The following is a 7,469-nucleotide window of genomic DNA, read 5'->3' on the forward strand; positions in this document are numbered from 1 at the left end:
TCCTGACTTGTTGGAGAGAGTATACTGTTTTCTCCTTGAATACTGAGGTATTCAAAATAAGAATAATCTCAACAATAAAACCCTACAATGTTTGAATAATTTTTATCTCAAGTGATAAACAATATTTATAGCGATACTAAATTAATTTACAAAGGGAAAGTGATTTTCTGACTAGTTTTAGGAGAAAGGCTGATTTTGGCATAGAAGCATATAATCCTGGTAGAGAATTCTAAATAAAATCCACCATAAGATATTTAGAAGTGTATGTAGGGTTTATATTTTTGGTTTTGGAACAGAAGATAGGTGGGTGGAGACATGTAGGAGCACAGAGAACACACTTTATTATTCATTATGGTTCAGTGGAGAAAAATCACTAAACGAGCTGGGATATGGCCAGCAGAAATAGCAGTAATTCTTTGTGATGACGATCCAGTGCTGCCTGGAAACTCATATTCCTGGGACTGTGATGTGAAACACAGAATAAAATTCCAAATGTAAAGAAGGTAACCACTTAGCAGGGATTTGTGGTTAAGTAGCACCTTTCTTAGAAGTAACTTACTAATCTTGAGTGATGAATATATACCTCAGTTATTTAAACACGTGCTGCTCTCATTTTTCTACAGCTACATAAGCTCTAGGCTATGCCAGAGAGACAGTTTTTCTGAGTTTCTAAGATTTACTATGAACTTGTGATGACTGACCATCAAGAAGACATTTTGAATTTCCTGCTTCTTAGCACACCATCCAAAACAATGAGAGAAATGAGATCCACTCTACAATTAAAGATTCCTCGAATTTCTTGTATTATCTCCCAACACCAATGTTTTTAGACATTATAAATAGTTAAAACGACGATTTCTTTTAGCCTTAATAAAGAGGAAATAATGTATACCTCATTTTTTACACAATTATAGAATCAAATATCCAAAATATTGAGTCATTTGAGTAAGTGTAATGGCACTGGCAAGTTTAGATGGGAAAATATAAGACTACATTTGAGCCAAGGAATTATGAGTGTTAACTGGGAAATCTGAAACAATGGAGACTTTAAGGTCATTTTTACCAACAAAATCAGTCTCCTCCAATATTAAGATCAGAAATTGTTTTTTTGTGACAGTATAGGACAGGACCATAGAGCTTGTACAAATTCAGTCATACATTAACAAGATCTGTAGTTAGTCAACAAGCTGGAGGAAGCCAACTAGCCTTAAGGATGGGTAGATATTAATAGAGGAATGATGAAGATTTAATTCTCTACAAGGAAGACAACATGGAGACAGAAATGAATGTAGGAGAACAATGTGTCATGAGAGAATGGTGAATATTTGAGTCTACCTGGATCAGAGGACTCCTGCACCACAGTAGTAGGAAGAAATTCTCTTTTGGAGAATTTTAATGGTCAGATGAAAGAATATGGGTACATTTTAGGTCTAGTTGACTTTTTTAAAAAAGCAATAGACACTCTCATTGAGGTATTTCAGGAAGATGTATCTGGAAGTAAAAAAAAAAAAAAAAAAAATCAGGGGGCACCTGGGTGGCTCAGCTGATTAAGCATCCAACTCTTGATTTCATCTCAGGTCACGATCTCAGGATCCTGGGATCGAGCCTTGTGTCAGACTCTGTGCTCAGCAGGGAGTCTGCTTGAGGATTCTCTCTCCCCCTCTCTCCCCCCCTCACCCACGTGCTCTCTCAAATAAATAAAGTCTTTAAAAAAATATTGAAATAGCTTCTGCATGAAATAGGGTTTGAGCTTCGATGTTGAAGATGGTAGAGAAAGGACAGCACCACTGTGAAAGATTATGAGAAGGAGAAATTCATCAGGGCTTAATGAACTGGTCTTGGAAAGAAGGAGAAAACAAAAGAACAATAGAACGTCAGACAATTGTGACTTGGAGATCAGAGAGAAACAGAAATTACAGAAAAGAATTTGGTTGCTTTTATATGACATACTGACTTTTAACCGGAGTAATTCTGTTAGTTTCTATAAGACAACAAACTGTCAATTCAAGTAGGAATTTTTTATATTAAAAAGTCTTTAACATAAAGAACATGAGTACTTGTTAATTCTTGGTGTTAAAGAAAAAACAGGTATCTGTTTTTCTCTGTAATTTTATGATTTTTTTTTTCATTTTTCAAGATAAAAAAAATGAAGGCAATAAGAGTAAATGAGTGTGTTAAGAAATGAGAGCTTGCAGAGGAACAGGTTAGTTTATTACCAGTTTGGCAAAAGATGGGAATATATGTACATAAGGGGAAACTGCCATTTAGTACATGAAAATAAAAAAGATGGCAGACAGCGAGGAAAGGGCTAATTGGACAATATCATAGAGGTTGTTAGATTTCAAGGAATCAGGAGCATTAGCATTGAGAGTAAGGTGGGAAACCTCTGGGACGAGGGGAAGGGCTGAAATTCGCGGAGCCATATAGAGGTAATAAAGAGAGGAGGTGATTAGAAAGTGGATTTTCTAATTATATGGACTCAATCTTGCAAGTACTTTGTAAGATATATTCATTTATTAAGAGTAAGAGATGCTGTGATTAAATTATACTCTTGAGGAGTCTGAAGAGGGTGAAATGGCTTCTACAGTCCTTATAATAGAAATTCAACAAGGATTTTTTTTTTTTTTTATTGTCGAGGAGCAGTGAAGGAGCACTTGGTGTTAGAAAACATTAATTTGTAGTGGATTTTCAAAGCAAATGATCATAATTTTCTTCAGATCAACTCTTGACAGGAAAGCTTGGTAATTGGCATGGCGGACCTGGTAGTGCAGAGTGAGAACCTTTCTGTGTGAGAAAGAAAATGAGAGGGCTGAGTGTTGACAACTGGTAGTTGGCCTTAAGCTATACATTCTTACTGAACATAATTTCGTAGAACATCAACACTGGGCAAAGATGCCCTGTGACAGTGTTAACACAAGGCCAAGACCACTCTATGACCATGCTGCGCCAGAAATATAAACAACAACGACACAAAAAACGAAGCCCCTGTGCAACTGCAAAACTGACCCAACATTCCCCTCTCTCTGCTCACTGGAGTGGCTGCTGCGTCCTGGCCAGTGACAATTCTAGCCCTCCTCAGTTCCCGGTTTCTGACAACATTCATTCCTGAGAATGTGACATTCACTTCCTTGGACCCTCCCTAAAACCCATTAGCATAAGCCCCAATCCTACAGTAATCCCCCAACTCCTTTTTATCGGCATGGTCCACTGTTCTTCATGGTTTAGTCTTGCTTGTTGTAAAAAAGTTGACTCTGTTGCTTATAGGGTATTTCTCGTGGTCTCTCGCTGGCATTTTCATCATTAGCACAACTAATCCTAAGTACAAGCTGGGAGGGTACAAGTGAAACAGGAAAGGAACTGATGGACTGAAAGATATGGACAGAACTTACAACACTGGTGAAGACTTGGTTTAGTGTGTGATGTTCTTCACTAGAATGATGACAGTTGGTACTGAGCACTTACTACTTAAAGCTCCAAGTACCACTTCTAGCACGCAGTAGACTGTACTCTGATTAAAGACTCATTTTTATTTTAAGGATGGGGCTTAGAATAAGTTCTTTAACCTTGAGATGAATAGATCTTTGCATATCAGTTCAGACTCACAGACAATGTTAGAAACGCAAGGATGCTGTAAGTGTTTTCTCTCCTTCTCCACTGACATGGTAGCGAAGAAAAAAAGAGGATCCTGGCCAAAGAAGGGAGCTGAGGGGATCACTTTCCACTCTCACAAGGTCAAGTAACTCAAATTAGATTAAATTAGTTTGTCATCTAGATATCACTCTCAACCACTAAGTTGTCAATGGAGAAAAAATAATCACTATTCAATCTGGTTTAAACTTATTCTGATAAAAAAATACTGAGGAACATCTTTTAATTTTTTTTTCCACTGGTATATTAGAGAAAGAGCAGGTGCGTGAGCAGGGTGGGGGGAGGGATACAAGCAGAGAGAGCAGCAGACTCCCCGCTGAGCAGGGAGCCTGACACAGGGCTCGATCGCAGGACCCTGGGATCATGACCTGAGCCAAAGGCAGTCGCTTAACCGACTGAGCCACCCAGGTTCCCCGAGGAACATCTTTTAAAATTTCAGATTATCAGATTTGGAATAAAATATTTAATCTTTCAGAGAGCCTCCCTAATCTTTCAGATAAGCCTCCTGCTTATCTCCCTAAGGTGGTGTCAGGTATATGGACAGAAGGGTTTTAAGGATCTCCCGGACATGATAAAAGATCCAAGGTCCTCAGGTATGATGCCCTCTATGCCTCTAGTCTCTGGGACAAGATGCCTTTTACAGGTGGGTGTGGTTGACCTTGCTGACAGTACGGCTGAAATCTCTCATTGGTTCAGTTAGTGATCTGGTCTGTTTTCACCTGGTTAAAACAACTGGACCTCAACTTGTTCTTCACAGACTAATGACTGTAACCAATGCCCCATCACATCTTCTGGTTCAGCAGCTACAGTGAGTCCCCGTTTATCAGGCGAACCAGACCTCAGCCCAGTGGTCTATACCACTGGGAATTGGGGTTGGTTCAGGAAATGAAAACTGCAGGTCTTCTGTCAGATCCCAATATAAACCAAGTTCTTAGAGTCTAGTTGAAGGTTGGTGGGAGAGGGGCAGACCAAAAAATTACCTTTTTCCCATCTCTCTCAATGGAGAGTGAAAGAATAAGCCCCCTTCTCAGCCTCTAATGTTACGCTTATTCACTGAAAGTACCTCCTTCCTATCGCAAGTGAGGAAATTGGTGACCGCTTTCTTCTTTCCCTCTCTCCCTCATTTTCCTCTTCCTTCCATCACTTCCTAGACAGAAATGGGCATTATGTCTCTATAGATCCCCGACACTCTATTTTTCTTGTACCACTGGGAAGAGCCTAAGGTCCTATGTGGGTGAGCTAAGGAATAACTGTCAACTCGTGGATTAGGTTGACGACTTGATAGCCTAACACTTGGGGAAAAAACTTGCCAAAGACCATACTGGACTTGCAAGGGTGCCACCTTGTGGCATGATCCAATTTAGAATATTATTACGGATTACCTAGATCTTCTGTATTCAGTCACAATGATCTCAGGCAGATGGATGCCTAGGGAGAACTAAGTCAAATGTAGTTTACAGAGGGAGTCAAAAAGAAACTAACCTATTAGTTCAGGATAACTGATTGATAAAGAAACTATGATAATGGTGTCAATTTATGAGAGCAACACAGCAACCAGGAAGAAAACTAGAGTTTCTCGCATTGTGTATCTTGACGTGTTATACTGGGTTGAAGTGTTTGGCGTGGAGGCAGGCCTTCCTTATTTTTTTCTGTTGCTGGGAAGGACTGATAACTCTGAGAGACAGTAGTATATAAAAGTTTTATATTCCAAGAGATTTGCTCCCTCTTTTAATGTCAATGAACACAACATATGGTGGTCATACATGTTTTATATGTATATTTTGGATTTATTTAAAAATACCTTTGCCTAGTAATCTCAATGAATGATTCTATTTTTCCCATCTACAATCTGATTCACTTGCTCTATAATTCTCTATTGTGACTATTCTAGAACTATGAGGAGAATGCCAAGCATAAGATCTGAGCATTTCCCTAATCAAAGCAGAGAAGTAAAGATTTTAGTAAGTCTATTTAAAATGCTCTGGGGTCTGTAATAAAAATGCTAACATAACACAAAATATACTATTAAACATATTTACACACTAAATATCCCCTAATGTTGTACAAATACTAAATCTTAACCAAAACTGGTTTATATTCCACATTACTAAAATTCCATTTTTCCTACTTCATAAATTATTTCAAAGGCAATTTTCACCAGCATGTGACTGTAAAGTGCTGGTATTTTTAATCCTCTGTAAATACATTCAAAGTTTAAACACAGTGGGAAGTTTCTTCTCTGTTGGAAATTTAATACAGCTGTGCTGAGCAAAAGAAGTTGAATTGTCTTTCAAATTGGACATATTAATTTAACTAAAGTAAATTAATCCCATACTGTAGGACACCAACCTGATTTAAAAATTTATAGTTCAAAGGCTAAAAATCACTCTTGTTTCAAATAAAACATTAGACTGTAGAGTAACAAATAGGATAATCATCTTAATATCAGTTGAAGGATCAAGTTCCACGCATTTGGAAATAACTGATTTATACATCCATGCCATAGAGTAGTACTGATCTAAAACACATATGCTCGGTTTTCATTATACCTACTTAAATGCACACAAAACGCCCGTAAAATAGTCACTATATTCTATCATAGATAGCCACGTAACAAAGATAAGTATTCTAATTTCCACATTTCATTACTTCTCTGACTGTAGAAATACTTTGAGTCTTGTCTTGACTAATGACAAGATTGTACTATGGAATGTTTTCAAGGTTTTATATTTCAAAGGGCAAGGAATATTGTTCCAGCAGTATTTTCTGGGTGGCATGATACATAGGGTTACAAAAGCCAATCCTTTGATTCTCTCCAATCATCTCATGTGCCTACAGTAACAACAAACTTTTCAATATTTGGAACCCTGTTAGGAATAAACTGGTCTTTTGATTTAGCCCTACTCGACCAGATAGCTCGCCAACTGAGTAGCATGTGAAATAGTCTATGAAGTGCTAGTATTGACTGATGCCATCAATGTACTAAAACACACTTTGCTGAGTTAACGAAGGGAACTAGGGTGATGACAAATGTCCAGAAGCCCTCATCAGCATACCTCTTAGACCCAAAGAAGACTTAAAATTTTAGACTACCATCAGCAACAAAGAGTGAAAGCTCTTTTCAATTAATCTGAGCACAGCACACTGTCACATTAAGCATAAAGAAATACAGAATCCAGCAATGATGCATAACTTTGGAGACAGAACACAGTGACAAGAAACCATGGAGTTCCAGGCCATGATGTCGCCCATGGTATGGTGATGTCAATCTGTAGGTAGACAAAAGTCCGGTGGGGGGCACCCCACTAGAGTATGGGGAACTTAGGGAAAGGTAGGTAGCCATCTGAAACAAGCAGACTTAACATCAAAAAGTAAGATGTGTGGGATGTTTTGAAAGAATGTCCAAAAAGTTCGTATATATACTTTTCCTATTAAAAGGTGAAATCTAATTCTCCTCTTCTTAGATACAGGCTGGATTTAGTGACTAGCTTCTAATAGAATGTGGCTAGAATGATGCTGGATGACTCCTAAGGCTAGTTTTGAAAAGGTAATATAGTTCCCTGCTGGTTCGCTCTTTCTCAGGATGTTTACCCTGGGTACCTATGTCACGGGAAGAGGCCCCATGTGGGTGCCCCAGTCAATAGCCTTTGCCCGAGGTCCCAGCCTATAGCCAGTATCTCCTGCCAGCCATGTATGAATGGAATTCTCAGAAATGATTCCGTTCTAAAGAGCCCAAATGTCCATCGGCTGATGAATGGATAAAGAAGATAAAAATAAATAAATAAATAAATAAATAAATAAATAAATAAATAAATAAATAA

The sequence above is a fragment of the Ursus maritimus genome, assembly GCF_017311325.1.
Source record: "Ursus maritimus isolate PB19 chromosome X unlocalized genomic scaffold, ASM1731132v1 scaffold_X1, whole genome shotgun sequence".
Lineage (NCBI taxonomy): Eukaryota > Metazoa > Chordata > Mammalia > Carnivora > Ursidae > Ursus > Ursus maritimus.